Below are 20,662 nucleotides of genomic sequence, written 5' to 3'. Positions count from 1 at the left end.
TGGCCGCTGTCCTGTAAGAGCGAGAGCAACACGGGGTCAGGGGGTGATTGGAGTGGATGTTAACGGTGAAGTCAAGTGTGAACATGAAGGAAGTGGGTGATTGAAATAAAAGAAAGAATCAGATCACAACTCACAGTGAGGTTTGCATGTTTCTGTTTGTTTCTGGTGGGTTTCCTCTGGGCATTCCTGGTTTTTACCTCCAACACCCCAAGAAAATAGGTCAAATCTTCCAGCTAAGGTAGTTCCAACTAAGATCTGGAGATGTGTCCCACTCATAACCTGTAAAAAGAAGTGGATTAAGGCTCCAGTCAATTGAAGCTCATCGAGGTTAGCAGTTATAGGGGCTAATTTGAAGCCAAGTTACATATTTGGAATTCTGACCGCAAGTATCATAGCAACCAAAGAGCCAATCCGGAGGAAAGCTGTTGAAGGTACCGCTTGCACCTCTGGTTTAGCAGGGAGCGGGTGCTTAGCAACACTGTCAATTAAACCTGTTGCTAACGGAGAAAGAACTTCTTATTCAGAACGTGGCGGCTAGCACGGTAACTATGTCCATTTATATATACAGTCTATGGACGCACAACTCACAGCAAGAAGGTTTGCATGTTTCTGTCTGCGCCCATGGTCCCCCCAACAACCCAAAACTTGCAACATAAATAAAATTCTCCCACTGAGACTGTCCTGACCAAAATTAGCTCCAGGAGATGGGTTCCACTGCTCCAGACGGGTTGCACTGAAGAATGGAACAAATGCAGAGAACAAGTTTACTTATGTGGACAATAATTTGTGTGTGTACTGTATGTGTATTTTACGATAGGTTTTACAAAAATGAAATGGGCCTGTGACATATACAACAATTTAAACATTATGTAAGTCACGTTTAAACTGTTCAAATGTCACAGGCCGATTTCATTATTGTAAAAACTATCGTATGTACTGCAATAAGAGTGATGTAAAAGTGAATAACTACTCAATTATGAAGTAAAATATAAACATCGACACAAGTAAAACTGTTTTTTCAATCGATTTAACTGAAATATGCACTCTACTGGCCGTGTAATTGCCAATCCCTACTGAACAAAAGGTAAAATGTAGCTGTTAACTTGAAAACTACCACTACATAACATCACAAGGTGGAACGGAGCATTTTGAGCTTTGGAGACTAATAACCCCAGGTTACACAAACAAAGAAACAAAACACAACTCCAGGTGTATGAGGAGGTAATAACATTCTACAAGGCTTAAAGGTCACAAGCCAGTTTTTCATAATATAGGACCTTTACAAACACAATGTATTTCTGTCTAAATTATGAAGTTGAATAGTCAGTTATCAGAAATCATGTGATTAAAATCCAGTCTCTCGTCTCAGACTGACCTCGCTCTGTGTCTGTGCTCTCAGCTCAGGAGGTGCTGGAGAGTTTGAAGGATCGCTGGTATCAGGCTGATAACCCTCCGGCCGATCAGCTCCTGAACGAGGAGGAGTTTCTGTCCTTTCTGCACCCGGAACACAGCCGCGGCATGCTCAAGTACATGGTCAAAGAGATCATACGAGACCTGGGTATGCAAATTACAGTACTACTCTTATTTTTATTTAGTTGTTGTGTTTTGCTTTTTTGCCATGATAATGAGACTGAATATCCAATAATAAGCAGAAATATATATATGCTGTGGAAAACTAACTTTCAAAATTAAAAAAAGTTTTCTCTTGTTCAGTTAAAAAACATCATCACTAAATGTCAGCAGGTCTTAGTACTGAACCCTGAGGAGCCCCACTGACTATTAAAGAATATATTGATCATCTTTCATGGAGTTCCTTTTTGTAAGAACTTGTTTATTGAAAACAAGTGAAATAGAACAGGGTAGTGATTGCCCTCGCGGGGTTAACAAGCCCAAAAACACTGCGGCGGTGTTGTAAAGTGCTCTTGTAAAATGGCACAAACCAATTTAAAAGTGGAGCTGATGGCGACTGCTTTGTTTTCACTTCAGTAAACATGAGCCGGACTTTCACAGCTGCTCTGCTCTACGGTGATGGGGCATAACGCTCAGGCCATGGAGGTCCTTCTGTGCACAGACACATGAACTCAATCAATAACAATGCATAAGTTTACTGAGAATGGAAGGCCTGGAGCAGGACTGAACCAGGACTAAAGCAGGACTGAACCAGGACTAAAGCAGGACTGAACCAGAACTAAAGCAGGACTGAACCAGGACTAAAGCAGGACTGAACCAGGACTAAAGCAGGACTGAACCAGGACTAAAGCAGGACTGAACCAGAACTAAAGCAGGACTGAACCAGAACTAAAGCAGGACTGAACCAGGACTAAAGCAGGACTGAACCAGGACTAAAGCAGGACTGAACCAGGACTAAAGCAGGACTGATCCAGGACTAAACCAGGACCAAACCAGAACTGAACTTCGGTAAAACAAGGACTAAACCAGGTTTTAACCAGGACTAAACCAGGGTTAAACAAGGACTAAACCAGGACTGAGCCAGAACTGAACCAGGACTGAACCAGGACTAAACCAAAATTGAACCAGGATTAAACCAGGACTAAACCAGGACTAAGCAAGGACTGAACATTAAACCAGGGTTAAACAAGGACTAAATCAGGGTTTAACCAGGACTGAACCACTAAAGAAGGACTAAACCGGGACTAAACAAGGACTAATCCAGGACTAAAGCAGGACTAAAGAAAGACTAAACAAGGACTAAACCAGGATAAAACCAGGACTAAACCAGGATAAAACCAGGACTAAACCAGGGTTTAACCAGGACTGAACCAGAACTACACAAGGACTTGCACTAAAGCAGGACTAAGAATGAGACAGAACTGAAGCAAGAAGTAAACAAGACTAAACCATAGCTAAATCAAGAACAAAACCAGGTGTAAGCTCAAACTAGGAATAAACTACGTCTGAACCAAGAGGATATCAGAACTGAACAAGGACTCACCTAGGACTAAACTAGGACTGAACTAGGACTGAACTAGGACTACTGAAACAGGACTAAAACAGGATTGAACTGGGATTAAACCAGGAGGAAACCAGGGCTGAAACAGGACTGAACCAAGTCTAAACCAGGGCTGAACATAGGGCTAAACCAGAACTGAATCAGGACTGAAGTACCACTGTTTCACTGTACAGCATTAAACCTATTTCATGCATTTATTCCATGTATTACAGGTGTCTTTATTGCTAATCAAAATCCTACTCGCCAGTCCACAGAGCTTACCTAGCTACAGACCTACCACTAGAAATGTTCCACTGTGCCCTTTAATCAATAACGTCCCAGTTGTTGCTGTGTCTTTGCCCTGCGTCGTGATTGGTCAGTGTAGTCTGATTCTTCACAGCTCCTCGGGTCAGCGGCTGTGCGGTTCTCATTACACACACAACTCCACTGACCACAAACAACAGCGACCTCTGAACCGCTGTCTGAACCATCGCAGCGCTATGGAAACAAACAAATCATTTAGAGAGGAGGGTCAGATCTGCGCTCGGGAGGGGCGAAGCTAGATTAATTTGTCGAGGAACTGAATTATGCAGGTGTTTGTAATAAAATAGATAATAAAATAGATTACAGGACATATGTTTACTATTGTGCAGGTTGAAATACAAATTAAAAGTGTACTGTGTAACTTTTTCTGGTGGTCTACTGCCTTTTTTTGTCTCCAGGGAGATGCAAATGCTCAGGAATGTTCTACAGCATGGCATTAGAATTACCTCGGCCAAGTTAAAGGTCAGATCTGTGGAGACGTAGCGTGGCTGAAAGTGAGAATAAATGTTTATCAGAGTATTCTTTTTGTTTTTTGGGGGTTTTTTGCAATGAAAACAAGCATAATTGACTATATACAAGATAAGTTTAATGCCATACTGTGGAACATTCCAGACAGCAAAGCAATAACATAACCTTTACATAACTATACCTACTCTTCAATTATTTTCTAGCTTTGTTTGTTTGTTTATTTTTTTTCATTATGTAGGTTAAAATAATGTAAATATGAAAGAGAGTAAGTTTATATAACCTGCCAGCAGAGGGCACTATGACTCTACGCTGGTAAACTGCAAAGTGAAGCTGTTGGTTCTTAAATTGCTGCTATTCTTGAAGTTGTTAGCTGCAAAGCGAGCCCTGAAATTGAAACGTTTTTAAAAAGTAATTTGCCAGCTACTTTATTCGTCATTAATTGGAATGTTCCACCATATGGCATTAAGCTAAATTGTGAAACATTCCATTCTATCTTGCTTTGAGTCATTTGCAGGTGTTTTTAATGCTAAGAAAATACTTTGAAAACTTGCATTCTTACTGAGTGGGGTCACCTTTCCACACATAGATAAGTTATGTCGATAGATAGATATGTTTAATGCCATATCGTGGGACATTCCAGGCAAAACTTCAATACCATCTACACGGAGACGACAATCAAGTGGTGTACTCTCCCCCTCACATCTTTAAACCTTATCATTTAAACCATTCTCTGCGTTGTGTCTGTTGAATTATCACTCCTAAAACATAAATGTCGTCTTGATTGAAAGCTCGTTTAAACCAAACACTTGTCCAGTAATCAGAGGTGCTTGGATTGTCAACAGATGAGACCTGATCTGAACCAGGGCCAGACCCGGGCTATTTTTACCCTCCTCACGGCGCACACACAGAGGCCAGGGTCGTCATGGTAACTAAGTGCCATACAGCCACCACGTTTACAATGGAAATGTGCTACCTGGAGTTTGATCTGATCGGCTCTGCTTTGTCTGTGGAACAATAACCAACAACAGGCCTTTTGTGTCGGTAAAGCACAAAGCCAGTGTTTCAGAGGGAAAAGTGGACACAGAGAAGGTGCATGTGCTTAGCCTGTTCTGCTAATTCAATTATCATAAAACACAGGCATTTAATAGGGCATTTTTATTTAACGAATTGTACTAAATCAGGAGAAAAACAGGACTAAACCAGGACTAAACCAGGACTAAACCAGGACTGGAAGAACAGGACTACTGGTACTTTGCTGTGATAACTCTGGGGGTTTTCTACAAGTATCTCTATGGTGGAATGTTCTACAGTTATCATGGTGACACAATGTACACATTAGCAAACACTGGCAATATTGTTTTAAAATAGTTTGAAAAGTATAAAAGAAAATGCACAATGGAAGTAGTTTTTAAATACAAATCTTCGTTAAATATTGGAATAATCATGAAAAAGCACATTTCTATATTCAACATTTAAATACATTAAAATACTGTTTCTATAATATATTTTAGGGCTGTATTTTGCTTGGTGCACTTTGAACAAACACCTGTTGAAATGTCATCTGTGTTTATTCTTCAGGTTGTCCACAAGATGGCAGCATTAGTCTGGGGTAAAAAGATTCTTCTGGTTTGGTGTCTGTTTTTTCTCTCTAAATTGTGATGTTTGAAATTGGATATTTTTTACAGTCCGAGCTGAAATAATAATTGTTTTTAAAGCATTTTATACAGAGATAGTGCAAGATATACACATATTTGATACAATTTCAGATGTATTATTTTTCATTATATTTTTATATTATATTTTATATTTTGATTTTAATTCTTCTTTTTCCCTTGTTTTGCCAACCTCTGACACTTCTAGGAGTCAAAAGTCATTCTGAATATAAAAAGACTGCATAGAAAAATGACTTTATCTGACAATTTTCTGGTAAGGGATTACATAGTGCTTGTCTCCATGGAGATGTCATTGCTTAGACTAGAATGTTTCACTGTATGGAATTAAACTTATGTCAGTTTTATTCATACTTATTGCTCAAAACATCTTGAAAAACATGTATTCTTACAGTGAGCGGGGTCGCCTCTTTGGGGCGTTACCTGCTCGTCTCCATGGCAATACATGAGTTTAATGCCATACTGTGGAACATTCCAGGCAAAGCAACAATATCTCCATGGAGACAAGCACTTGGAGGACAGGTTCCAATGAGTGAATTTTGAATATCGGCTAAATGATAAATCGTCATGGCAAAAACTTAAAAATGTACTGTGTAACTTTTCTGGTGAATGGTACGCCATGGTAACAAGAAGCAGGTGTCAGACTCTCCATCGCAAAAGTTATGTAATGAACTCATAATGCTAAACTTTCTACTAGCGCTTCGAAGTTTGATGTTGTGATTGATGCATTTTCAGTTTGCAATACTGCCCCCTACTGTTTCAATCTTTAACAATAAATCGAACTACTCTTCCTTTCGAACTACCCTTCCTTTATCAGTCAACATTATGCTTTAAACTCACACATTCACAGCAGCTAACAGTCACTTTTATAAAAATCTGAAAACATAAGATAAACAAATCTAGTAAAATAAAAACATAAAGTAATACTGGACAGGAAGTAGTGACGCTAACAGTGAGCTCGCCCTCCGCTGTTGTGCACTGAGCCAACTCTCTGCTTTAGTCCTGTCGTCTCCGCTGCGTGTCTGCCTTACGTCTTCTTAAAATGCAATACAGATTTCAAATATACGCTCTCTCAATCTTAACGATAAATCTAACCACATAATATAGCCCATTTAACCCTTTCATTTCCTCACACTACACCATGTTAGCTCTACCTTTAGCTTTTTTTTGTGTCTGTCTTATGTCTTCTTATTACTTTTGATGCAATTTCCCCCTCTCTCCATGAGCTCTACAGCACCCCAGGCATCAGGAGCCACCCATAAAACTGTCCCGGGCACCCAAACGCGTAACACTAACTCTCCCTTTACGACCCTTTGGTGCTGATTGAGAGGGTCCCGACATGCTAACAGTCTGGTGCCAGCTCGTATAAAGGTGCAGGGCGAAACGGGGCGAGCGGGCGGCGTAAATCCTTAAGCCTCTTGTAAATGGCTTGAATTCACCCGAGGCGCCAGCTCCTTTGACCTGCGATAGCCCTGCTGTTTTGGAGGCGTTATGGCTCAGTGGGCAGAGTGGAGCCGACTGTCACTCCAGGTAATAGTCAGGGCCTTATTAAGGACACAACTTTCACTGGGATATCAGGTTTTTAGCCAAGGGAGGAGGTGCTGCACGAGGTTGTTGTTGTGTGAAATACAAATCAACTAGAAGTCAAGGTATTCAAGGAAAACGTCTCCTGTAATAATCTTTGAATTTTCTACGGGGATAAAAAATATACAATTAAAGCGCCACTATTACGCTATTTTCTAATCTCTGTTATAATGTTGTTTCCTCATCACAAACAGACCTGAGTTGTGTTTTGTTTCATTCACACACAAACCCTGCACATTTAGGCTGATTTTCTCTCAAACAGAAAACACTCTGGTCCACTTTGTGATGTCATGTGGTGATACAGGAAGTGCTCCACTGTGTTTTTTTTTTTTTTGTTTTTTTTTTGTTAAACTCCATACGCCTTAACTAGAATCATTTGGATAATTTCAGCCCTGGAATCGCCAATCTCTGCTGAACTAAAGGTAAAAGGTAGAGGTAAACTTGAAAACTTGCGCTTCATGACATCACAAGGTGGAACAGAGCATTTTGAGCTTTGGAGATGTTACAGAATAATAATAAAGGGTTACCCAAACATGTGTGCCAGTTTCCCATATATTTGAGCCAAAGCAACATGAGTCCACTGCATGTTGTCTGTCTAATTGTAAAACGTTTTAACCAGGAAGTGTCCTTTAGCATTCTAGTTATTGTTAGCATCACCATCACGGCAAAGCTCTGGGAGTACTGAAAAGCACTTATAAACTCATCATGGTGAGTGAGTGAGGAATAACTTTGGACCACTGCAAACAGTTCAGTTTTTCACATTTTTAAGACAGCAAAAATCAGGTACAGTGACTTTAAACAAGAGGTGCCCAAACTTTTTTAATCGAGGGTCACATCTCAAAACATATTTGAAGCGGGGGGGCCACAAACAGGTGATCAATGCAGTGGGGTGTTTTATACACAGCTTTAACAGGGCCGCTGTATATTAATAAGGCTTGAAACACATTCATTTTAGGTCTGTATCACAATGCAATGTGGTAGAAATAGTTTAATTTGCTGTTAAAGGGCCAAGAAGAACTGGACTAAGGGCCGCATTTGGTCCTCGGGCCATAGTTTGGACAGCATTGTTTTAAAGAGTTGAACCAAGAATCTGGCAAAAAAGTTTAGGTTCACACATAAAAATATACATGAGTGAAACCAAGACCCAACTGTGCCACTTCTCTAGAAAAAAATTGAAAACAAGAGACACAATTTGGCACACATAAACATGGAAATTTGACAGTTTGGTGAGACAATATTGGAGATTCCAGCGTCTACCAGGAATTGAAAAATGTTGGAAATATAAAAGTGAATCAGTGCCATATCTGAATGAGGAATGCGTTAAGTAAACAGCAGAGCATGTTGCACACAGGTGGCTTATGGGAGATCTGGACTCTCATTCATCCTAAACATATTTCACTCTCTCTATAAAATCTCAAATATGATGTGGATTAATGAGTTGCGTCCTTCATCCGGGGCATTGCTCACTGCTCTCTGTGTGTTTGTGGACAGCTGGTCAGAGCGGGAAAAATTTGGACAAAGCGGCGTTTATGTCGGCGGTGGTGGTGGGCGAGGAGTGGGATCCAAGATGGCCGCTCGACCACTGGAAATAAAGACACAGTTTGTGAGAGAATATCCTGGAAATGATGCTAAAGATGATTTTTTGCTTAATGTTTTCTTCTTTGGCTATTCCTAAGTTTCAACTATACACTGTATAAAGAAGTGGACTAATGGCATGTGACGTCACCCGTAGTGTTCCGCTCCGGTCAAATGAACGTCACCGAGGCTAGCAGTTATACCGGTGAATTTGGAGCTACCATATTTAGAATTCCGACCACGAGTGTCAGAGCAACCAAAGAGCCAATCTGAAGCAAGACTGTTAAAGGTAATACCTGCACCGCTGATTTGGCAAAGGGCGGACACTTAGCAACACTGTCAATCAAACCTGTTGCTAACGCTAGCGATTAGTGAAAGAAGGGAGCTGACTTGTCTCTTATTAATGTTCATATCAAGAGTTATGTACACAATAGTAAACTAAAAAGGATTATGTAGAGCAGGTTAATACGAACATTTTAAGACCAAAATGACAAGTCTGACAGCATCAGAGTCAATGAAGCCAGAAGTGAGTCCATGATCACTTCCTATTTTGGACGCCATTTTTATATACAGTCTAGTGTTTCAGCTTCCTGTTGTGTGAGATGTTTTGAGAACTTTTTCCAATTCTAAATATATTATATTGTAACGACTTGATATTTCATGTTTAGTTCAGAGTTGACACCTTTTGTGTTGTTCTTGTATCTGTGTATGTTAATCTATCCTTTTTTGTATGTGACACTTGGTTGCTATGGAGACAAGGATGCAAAGGTTCTATTGGTCAGTTACTGGTCTGTTTGTGGAGACTGGAGACTCTAGTTGTTTTGCTCTTATTTTGACGTGGGTTATGGCTTACAGTAGCACTTGTGTTCAGAAAGTAAACAACCAGAAGAAATTCAGTTTTTACACCAGAACGCTACAATATTTAGTTTTTAAAAGTTCATCGCTATGGCAACAGTCTTAATTTTTCATCATTCATAAGCTCATGGATATATCCTTTCAGCCTGGTACTGATATTAACATTCTGTCTCCTTCATTTTAATAGGACACGAAAATAACAACTTTCATTTGGACTTTTTTAGGCTGTGCAGACAAACGAGTCTTGTTTATACGTTTGTTACAACTCCCATCATGATTTGTGGTTTTTGGTGAAATAACACTACATTAGACTTAAGAAATGTTTATGACATGGTTGTTAGCATTTTGCCATTAATTGTTTAAGTTAATTATCTATATAAAATAGTCCCACAGGTGCTAATGTTTTCTAACAAGTCTCTGGTTAGTCAAGTGGTTGTCATTCGTCAGAACAGTTTGTAATATGTTTGCGACTAAAGTTGAGTCTCCCATTGAAAATGCATTGAAGCTAACCTCTTGGAATTCTGGCGTTGCCGCTACAAACCCTAGAAGCAGGCCCGTCAACAGAAAATTCGAGGCCCAACGCAAGAATCCTCACATGGGCCCCGCTCTAATACAAATTAACAGGATGACGGTCAAATTCTGGGCCCCTAAAACCCAGTAGCCCGGGACAACAGACCCCTGCTTAGAAGTGTCAGAATGTACATCTCCTGAAAATTCGACTTTAAAAGGTGCACTGTGTAACTTTTCTGGTGCAGGATCCACCATGAGGAGACAAGTGCTACCAGGCCAAGTTACAGGTCAGATCTGTAGAGAGGTGAGTTCACTTAAATTAAAATTGTATGTTTTTCAAGGCGTTTTTTGCAGGGAAAAAAGCAAGATAGACACATTTAACATTTCCCACAAAGCAATAGTTCTCTCTTTCTCTCTCAAGCAGGTGGCAAACCCCCAACCAGAAAAGTTGCAGGTTTAATGCATTCCTTATTCCTGCGCCCTCACCCCGCTCTTACCTTTGTTTTGTGACATGTTCCGGATCGTTCTGGATCCCGAGGAAACATGGAGAGGCGGGTTCTGGGCTGCATACCATTACCACACAAAGCAATCATTACTGGAATATCTCCTATATCCTCCACCAACACAACATGTCACCTCACGCTCCCAACGTACTGGCACATTTCTGCTCCTCTGCACTCGCATGACTCACTGGTGTAAAATGTCTGCTCCAACGCCAAACGTAATAAGGTTATAATTGTGCTAAATGACTTGAATTTTGGAACATTCATCTTGTAGTAGTCTGAAGTAGTTTACAGAGATGAGCAGTACATTTTGAGAAGTTTCAATTATGTTTTTGCATTTTGTATTATTGTATTATTTATATATAGTGTCCTTCTGTCCTCCTTTACCTTTTAGGTTCATGGGTTTGAGTCACATGATTTTTTCTTCATATGTGCCCCATTTTGAGGACTTTTGACTTTTCAAGAGATTTAATGCACTGCCTGGCCAAAAAAAAAGGGCACCACCAAAAAAAAAAAGGTCACACACTCTAATATTTCATTGTTCCGCCTTTAGCTTTGATTACTGCACACATTTGCTGTGGTATTGTTTCGATTTCGCTTCTGCAATGTCACAAGATTTATTTCCATCCAGTGTTGCATTAATTTTTCACCCAGATCTTGCATTGATGATGGTCGAGTCTGACGCTGCACAAAGTCTTCTCCAGCACATCCCAAAGATTCTCAATGGGGTTAAGGTCTGGACTCTGTGGTGGACAATCCATGTGTGAAAATGACGTCTTATGCTCCCTGAACCATTTGAGCCCGATGAATCCTGGCATTGTCATCTTGGAATATGCTCGTGCCATCAGGGAAGAACAAATCCATTGATGGAATAACCTGGTCATTCAGTATATTCAGGTGTCAGCTGATTTAATTCTTTGAGCACAGACTGTTGCTGAACCTAGACCTGACCAACTGCAGCAACCACAAACTATTTGTTTAGTTAAATCCAGGTGGCGACTTTTTTTTTTTTTGAACAGGCAGTGTATTTTGATGTAATTGTTGATAGCAAAAGTTGCACTGTTGCAGACAGGAAGGGGCGTTACCTTCAACAGCTTCGCTCCAGATTGGCTCTTTGGTTGTTATGATACTCGTGGTCACTCCTATAACTGATCCAGCCTCAATGAGATTCATTTGGCTGGAAATGAACGCTATGGGTGACGTCACACTCACTTAGCCCACTTCTTTACACAGTCTATGAAAACAACAACACATGCAACAACAGTTACAAAAACAATAAAAAAGTGTCAACTCTGACCTAAACACAAACACAAAATATCAGATCATTACAATATTTTATCTTCGATTTCTTCAATTACTGGTATTTTCTTAGCTGAAAATATCCTGAAAAACATGCATTCTTACTGTGAGTGGGTTCACCTATCCACAGACCTAACCAGTAACTTGGCCTTGTGCATGGCGTTACTTGCTTGTTTCCATGGAGATAGATATATTTAATACGGTGATCATTCCAGGCAAAGCAATAGCATCATCAGGTCATGGAAAAAAGCAGAAAAGTTTAAGTTAATCTTAATGCAACACCAAAACAGTTTTAAATGTGATGTGATGTGGTCGTGCAGTATTTTTCCTATAGGCTTTTAGAGAGGAGTGGTTCTATAGACACTACAAGCCACTTCTATCCCTCAAAACAAACTGCGCTCATGCTGCCAAACTCACTGTACAAGACTCACATTTGATTTACTGTAAACACTGAGAGCAGCAGACTGACGTAACTACAGTGGTTAAATTACTCATCTTAATTATGCCCAATGCAATAAACTTCAATGTTGATTCATGTGCAGAGGTGTTCAGTAAAAGTAGTACACATTCTCAGACAAACCAGTAACATCTGATTTATGTTATGTTTTGAATGTTGGCAGTTTGAATTCAGTAGCTCAGTGTTTGCCCACTAATCTGAAGGCTGGCGATTCGAATCCCGCTCACTATGTAAACATCATTGGTTGAGCGACCAGATCCACTGACCCACAGGTTGGCGGTGCAATTACAGCTCCAACAGATGTCATTGTGTCCTTGGGCAAGACACTTAACCCACCTTGTACCCAGTGTCTGCGTACACTGGTGTATGAATGTGTGTGTGAATGGGTGAGTGGTTCCTTGATGTAAAGCGCTTTGAGAAACTTGAAAGTGGAAAAGCGCTATAAAAATGTGACTGTTTACCATTTACCGACTTTAAACAGTGAGAATAATAATAGGCTTAGAGATGTGGTGCCATGTTGTAAGCTTTGCTGGAAATGTTCTATTGCGTGGCATTAAATGTATGTAAATAGCATTTTTTTAACTATTGTGGAAACACCTAAAAAAATATGTATTCTTATGAGCAACGTTGTTTGGCCTTTAACTGCACCTTTCACTATATGTACTTTAAATTGCACATACACTTTAATAGCACACAGCACTTTGAACATTATTCACACCCTTAAAAAAAACAATTGCGCACAAAGGATATTTAAGTGTTTATTTGGCTTGTCTGTTTTTTTGCCCAGTTTTAGATCTGGAGACACAGTGGCACTTGGAAGACAAATTTAAAGTTAACTGCTAATAATTAATTAAATATTAAATTGGATATGTGCAATATTAGTGCAATGCTTGTTTAAGAATGTTTTAAAGTGTTTGTGTGTTGTGTAATTTGTAGTGTTTTTAGTGAATAGTGTTTTAAGAATGTTTAACTTACGTCCTGTGTCCTTGTGTCCAGGTGTCAAAGAGGTCCCCGGAAACGAGTTCCCTTAAAAAGGTTCCAGGACAGGACCAAGGCAGGAAATGTGTAGGGGAGGGATGTTGGGCATTTTAAAGGGTTTATGGATTTTTTTTATATATTTGGTGCTCGTTTTTAGGGTTTATGTGGATATATATTTATAAAGTTAATTTGGTTTATGGGTTTATTTGGTTTTATGGCAGTTTAAGAACTTTAAAGAGCTAATGTTATTTTTAAACACCCCTTTTAAATAACACTAGTTTTATCCAGTTAGTGGGACAGGATAAAAGGTGGTCTGATACAACACAGGAGGAGGAGACACTGCTCCTCAAACCTTGATGGCACAATACACTCACACTTTGGTAATTGATGGAGGAAGAAATTTTAAAAATTGTGGACCACACCTGTGCTGCTGTCATCTGTTTCACATCCCACCGCTATAGGCCAACCTGCTCGTCTCTATGGAGTTAAATATGTTAAATGCCATAGTGTAGAAAAATATTGCAGTTTAAGCAATAATATCTCTATAGAAAAAGCAGTTATAACAGTTACACAGTAAAAATGTGTTATATAAAACTTGATTTGATTCTTGAAACTCAAAAATTCAGTCATTGTTGAGCTGCGGTTGTCCTCTTGACCCTGTGCGTGTTAATGGGGCATACCTGTTTTATTCGGTAACAGCATGTTTGGATGAGTGAAAGTAAGAATGCGCTCGAGCCTCTGTAATTACACTGTTACAAGGCCGTGTATCAGGCTTCTGTGTCACTGGATCACCTGACTCCCTGTGGGTTAGTAAAGAGATCGGGAATGTACGTCATAGAAGGAATGCTGCGTGGGAAATAGCCGACATGTTTCAGGCAGATAACAGCGTTTAAATGCATTAGCCAGGCAATAAAAACTGATTCTTTTGTGTTTTTATTGCTGAAAAAATACTTAAATAAACATCTACTTTTATTGTCAGGGCGTTTACCTTTCCGTAGATCTGGCCTGTATACAACTGGCCTGGCATTACCTAACTGTTTCCATGGAGATAGATACGTTTTAATGGCAAGTTGTCGTGATCCTTCACTTCACAAAATATCAGTTACATATGTTACTATTGCACAGTGATGGAGAGAGAGAGAGAAGAGAGGAGGGGAGGAAGAGAGTGGGTTTGGAGGAAAAAGAGACACAGGGAGAGAGATGGAAAGTGGAGAGGAAGAAACAAGGAGAGAGAGAGATGAGGGGAGAAAGAGAGTGGGTTTGGAAGAAAGAGAGATGGAGGGTAGAGAGGAAGAGAGATCAGAGAGAGCGAGAGACAGATGAGAGGGGAAAGAGAGTGGGTTTGGAGGAAAGAGAGACACGGGGAGAGAGATGGAGAGGAAGAGAGAGATGAGGGGAGAAAGAGAGTGGGTTTGGAAGAAAGAGAGATGGAGGGTAGAGAGGAAGAGAGATCAGAGGAGAGCGAGAGAGAGATGAGAGGGGAAAGAGAGTGGGTTTGGAGGAAAGAGAGACACGAGGAGAGAGATGGAGAGTGGAGAGGAAGAGAGAGAGATGAGGGGAGAAAGAGAGTGGATTTGGAGAAGAGAGAGAGATGGAGACTGGAGGGGAGCAAAACGAAGGGAGAAAGAGAGGGAGATGAGGGAGAAAGAGAGTGGCTTTGGGGGAGAAAGAGACATAGGGAGAGAGATGAAAAGTGGAGAGGAAGCGAGATGAGAGAGAGAGAGGGGGGGAGCAGGGGAGAAAGAGAGTGGGTTTGGAGGAAGGAAGGAGAGACACAGGAAGAGAAAGATGGAAAGTGGAGAGGAAGAGAGACAACGGGAGAAAGAGAGAAGGGGGGGAGAAAGAGAGTGGATTTGGAGGAGAGAGAGGTGGAGAGTGGAGAGGAAGAGAAACAAGGAGAGAGAGGTGAGGGGAGAGAGTGGGTTTGGAGGAGAGAAAGACATTGGGGAGAGAGATGGAGAGTGTAGAGGAAGAGAGACAAGGAGAGAGAGGTGAGGCAGGAGAGAGAGTGGGTTTGGAGTAGAAAGAGAGAGGGAGAGTTGAAAGCAGAGTGAAAGACAAGGGGAAAGAGAAAGAGAGAGAAGAGGAGAGAATAAGGGAGGTGGACAAGTGAGCGGATTTGGAGAGAGGGGCTGGGGGGTCTGGAGGGAGAGAGAGAGAGTGACACAGAGAGAGGGAGGGAGAGACTGTCTGGCTACATGACTCAGGGCCAGAGGTTATCCAGTCTGATGGATAAGGCCCAGTCGGCTCTGTGCTCAGGAGAGGAGCTCTGTTCACTCCCGCTCTCCCAGAGACTGTAAACCTGTCGAAGAGGCAGAAGTTACACGCACAAATATGACAGTTTTTTATCAGTCTGCCAAAACAGAGCCGAGGGAGACGAGATCAGTGGAGCCACAGCTGAAGGGTAAACAAGGAGCGTGGTGCAACCTGGATTTTCGTATTTATGAAAACAGGATTAATGGTACAGATAAACCGGCTCCACACGTCTGAAGTTGGTCGAGTGGCTCCTTCTCTCCACTCACAACAAGAAGGTCCTTATTGATAGCTTTAATGTAACTCCATCAACATTCCAGATGGAGCGTACAAGATTCCCTGGAAAATGTCTTTAAACGGAGCTAGATCTAAACTTTTTTTTTTTTAGTGACGCATGTGAAACAAACGAGCTCATTGGTCGCAGATCATTTCGAATAAAATGACATTTCTCTCACCTCAGATAAATAGTTTAATGTTTTGCTCATTGATTCTGCAGGATTCCGTAGTGTTTTTCAGTCCTCTGTGATATTTGCACTGTCTGCCCTTTTTTTCTCTGTGTTTTCTTCATAAGCAGCCATATTTGTTTTGATCCGAACGGACTATGCATGTCTCTGATTGGCTAATCCCCATGTCATTCACGCCCATCTGAACTCGGGGTGACCAAACTGATTCAGATCTTTGTAAAGTATTGCAGAAGTGTGTATTCCAGATCCAGGGAACTAACCGGAGGCACTGCTCTGTCACTGAAAACTATCACTTTAACTCTGGGTGACCTGATGGTGGGTTGTGGTCGGGTGGGTGCTTCTGGGTGCTTTGTTTTCCCGCATCAAGCTAAAATCAGCCTAATATCAGCGAGGTGATCCTGCCCATGATTCTGGCTAATAAAATTTCCCTTAAAATCACAACTTTTAAAAAAATATTTAGATTTATTTGGGTGTTCGTCCTCTTTGAATGCTTAAATTTGCTGTCTGCTGCCCTCTGCTGGCAACAATGGGGAATGACGCATGCTGTCGAATTAGCAGCGCAGCTATTAGCAATGTGATTCTTGCATAAGTAGATGTCTCATGCATTTTAAATTTTTTTTTTATCTGTTCAGAATAACACAACTTAAGGTATATATGCATTATAACATGGATCCAGATGTCGGTAAACTGTATATGGATTCTTTGATCATGTCGAGAGCGGGATTCGAACCGCCAACCTTTCGATCAGTAGACAAACACCAACTGAACTACTGTCGCCCGGTTGCACTCAGTTACATTTATTTGAGTAACTTTTCAAAGCAATGGTACTTCTCAGAGAAGTTTTCAGATGTTCTTTGACTCCTTCTCGGGTAATGTTTAGTTTGAAGTAATAGTACTCTTACTTCAGTAAACGTTTTGGTAAGTCTTCCCACTATAGGTCTATAAAAGCATCCGACAGGAATTTCAGCCTGTAAAAATAAATCACAGGTTATAGCCCAGACCCCGCTTTACTCCCTTCAAATCTGGTTCATTGTCAGATTGCGTCAGCTCGATGTAAAGGTACCATAAGTGTGTTTACCTTTAGAGTACACGCCTGGATACTGAAGGATTTGGGGGATTACACTGCGTCGTCTGGGAGCTGTGTGAAAGTACAAGGTATTTACTGTTCTTCAGACTCAAATCATTCTATATGATCCACAGCAATTATACAAACTGCAGTAAATCTGAAGTTGTATTAACGGGACCCTGTGGACCTTTTCTGTTGGAGGGTTTGCCGCGTGCTTCGTCTCCATGGAGATGTTATTGCTTTGCCTGAAATTTTCTCTATAGAGACCAGCATGTGATGGCACCAGGTCTGTGGAGAGGCGAGCCCGCACCCAGCAAGAATGCATGTTTTTCAAGGTACTTTCTTTGATATAAAACTCCCTATATTTGAATAACTACAACATATACAGGTTTAATGCCATATTCTGGAAAATGCAACAAGTGGAGAGACAGAAAATGTACATTGTGAACATTTAAAGGTCCTATAGTTGTGTTTTTTTTCATTCACAGATGTTTACGTAACCCTTTATTATAAGTATGTTTTCATCTCCAAAGCTCAAAATGCTCTGTTCCACCTTGTGATGTCATGAAGTGGTTGTCAGTTACGTTTTACCTTTAGTTCAGTAGCGATTGGGTTGGGATTCCAGAGTTGAAATCATCCATATGATTCTAGTGAAGGTGTGTGGAGTTTAAAAACACAAAGGCGCACTTCCTGTATTACCTCATGACATCACAAGGTGGAATAGAGCGTTTTCTGTTTGAAAGAAGAACTCAGCCCAAATATGCAGCGTTTGTGTGTTAAACGTGTGTGAATGAATAAAAAGTCCAGGTCTGTTTGTGATGAGGAAACAACATTATAACATACATCAGAAAACAGCATAATATGGGCCCTTTAAATACTTATTCATATAGTATTGAAGTATTAAGAATGAGAGGATGGTGAGTTTACTGTTAGTGAGGTTTTTAGAGCTTGAAATGATATAATATCTTAGGCAAATAATTTCCACCTTTCATTTCATGTGGACAATCTTTTTGGAGTCGTTAAATACAATTTTAAATCTCTATGTTAGCAGCTTCTTGTGTGACTAAGGTTCAAAATGTTCCAGTGAATGTTCCCTTGTTCCAGGACTAATGAAGTGGAGCATGGTGGGACTTGTTGCCAATAAAATCTCTGCGTTCTTCATGAAAAACACAATACCATAGTTTTACGGTGGATGTGTTTATGGTAAAACGTCTTATCTGTTGTACATATCAAACTTACACATAAACATCTCTGAGTGGTATATTGCTGTGTGGCTCAGGGGTAGATCGTGCTGGGAAGTAGTACTCAATTCTGTTACTTAACTAAAAGTACACATACTGTATTAAAGTATTAAAGTGCCCATTTAAAAAGGTAGTTAAAGAGTGAAAAGTAAAAGTATTTATATATTGATTTTCATAAAGATGTGTGCTGTATTTTGTTCAGTGGAAACAATTGAATTAGTCATTTTTTTTAGCTTATATTTGTGTTAAAAAAAAACTCAGCCTTTTTCAAACAATAATAAAAGTAAATACTAAAAGAGTAGTAATAGTATTAGTAATAGTAAATAGTAGTTATAGTAATAGTAAATAGTAAAAATAGTAAAAAGAACTAACTAAATACATGTACTGAAAATACTGAATACGAACTTTGAGTGAGTGTCTTCAGGTACAGTTATTCTTTCATTTAGTGGTATTCAGAGTACACTTACTTTTCTAAATTAAAAGTAATACATGACAGTACAGGAGTGTGTAATTTTGGCTTTGAACTGCACAGTGTTAGTGAGAAAAGGTGAAAACACAGCTATTACAGTGAGTGATGAGATGTGCATGTGTGATTTTTTGTCTCTAATTAGACATAAATGAATGTGTAACAACAAAGATTAGGCTGTTTGTAATTATATGACATGTTTTACGCTATAATATAACCATCGGCATAGCTAACCTGCTCGCCGCCGTGGTCCAAATAGGAAGTAATCATGCGTGCGCTTCCGGCTCCATCGACTCTGGCTCCAATTCACTTTACACAAAATTATCACCCCTCTCTTTTAACTGTTGCTGTCAGACTTGTCATTTTAGTCTTCAAATGTTCGTATTAACCCGCTCTACATGATCCTGCTGTTTTTATTTCGCAAGTTTGATTGACAGCGTTGCTAAGTGCCCGCTCCCTGCTAAACCAGCGGGGCGAACGGGAAGGGGGCGTTACCCTCAACAGTCTGGCTCCAGATTGGCTCGCGTAGAATTACAAACTGTACATTTCTGTCTGACTATATGTACTCCTACTATTACAAACTCACACACTACATTTATAGGCAAAGTGTGTGAAGTGTCTTGCCTAAGGACACAACAACAGCAGCACAGTTGTGGTAGAATTGAACCGCCAAACTTTTGGTATGAAGGCAAAAGCTCTACCACTGAGTCAATGTCTGTCTTTTCGTCATGGCTCTTGAGGTAAAATGAAACTCTGCTGTGTGTCTGCATCAAATTCTAAAGATTTTTAATGTCTGATAATCAGGAAGTGCAAGTTAGCATGCTAGTTGTTGCTTTACCGAAGCAACAACTAGCATTCAAGAATAATTAGGATGCTCTGAATGCACAAGGCAAGTGAGGAATAACTTTGAACGTCTGCAAACTAGTTTTGTTTTACACGTTTTTAAGGCAGTAAAAATCAGGTACAGAGCCTTTACTTGAAGACTAAATACATAAGTGTGTTTTTATTGTCAAAAAACTTTTCAAAATGTTGCATTTCCCACCACAGAAGTCAATAAGCCCTGACCTCAAACGTGTCCAAATGCCAAGCACAGCAAGCCTTTGAGAAATGATTTAGTCTTACCCTTAAATCCATCAGAAAAGTACATTTTGCACATATATTGTTCAAGTCAATTCTTGGGTTTTTTCTGGCTTCAGTTGGCGTCGCACTGTTCTTATTTCTGTCTACATGCATTAATAAAACACTAAACCCTGGATTAAACTCCCTCATTCCTGGGCAGGTAAAAATGTCTGTAACATAAACACTGGAAAACTTATAATAATAATAATAATGTCTCAGATTTATATTTTATTTTACAAGCTCCTAGTAGTGCTTAACAGGAGTTTGTTTTTCAAGTGTTCCTCGGTCATATTCAGAGGAGGTTAAAAGATTTACGGGAGCCTGTCTGGACCAAAGGCTTTTACCACTTAGCACCAACATGTTCATTTAAAGTGTTAAACAATGCAAACTGGTTAGCTACAGAGGGGTTAACACTCTCAACTCACAGCAAGAAGGTCCCAAATTTGAGTCTCAGAATGGATAGGGACTGTGTATAGAATTTGCATGTTCTCCTTATGCCTGGTGTCTCTGCATTTGACCCATGGGAGCAACCTGGTCACAGTGCAGCGTCCGGGGACCCATATGCAGATGTTGAGCTGGGCTTGGTTTAGGACTACCTTAGCTAACCAGAGGAAACACATGCAGACACGGGGAGAACATGCAAACTCCACCTTCTTACACTGAGACAAGAGTGTCACAGCCATCATAGACTGAAACGAGACTAAATGAACATAGCTAACCTGCTAGCCGGCACGTCTCAAATAGAAAGTGAGCATGGGCGCGCTTCCTGCTCCATCGACTCCAATTAACCTTCTAAAAAACGTCACCCTCTCTCCATAACTGCTGCTGTCACGCTCGTCATTGGCGTTTTAAAATGTTCATATTAATCTGTGCTACATCA

Source organism: Periophthalmus magnuspinnatus, chromosome 7 (assembly GCF_009829125.3).
Source record: "Periophthalmus magnuspinnatus isolate fPerMag1 chromosome 7, fPerMag1.2.pri, whole genome shotgun sequence".
Classification (NCBI taxonomy): domain Eukaryota; kingdom Metazoa; phylum Chordata; class Actinopteri; order Gobiiformes; family Gobiidae; genus Periophthalmus; species Periophthalmus magnuspinnatus.
This window is presented reverse-complemented; position numbering follows the sequence as displayed.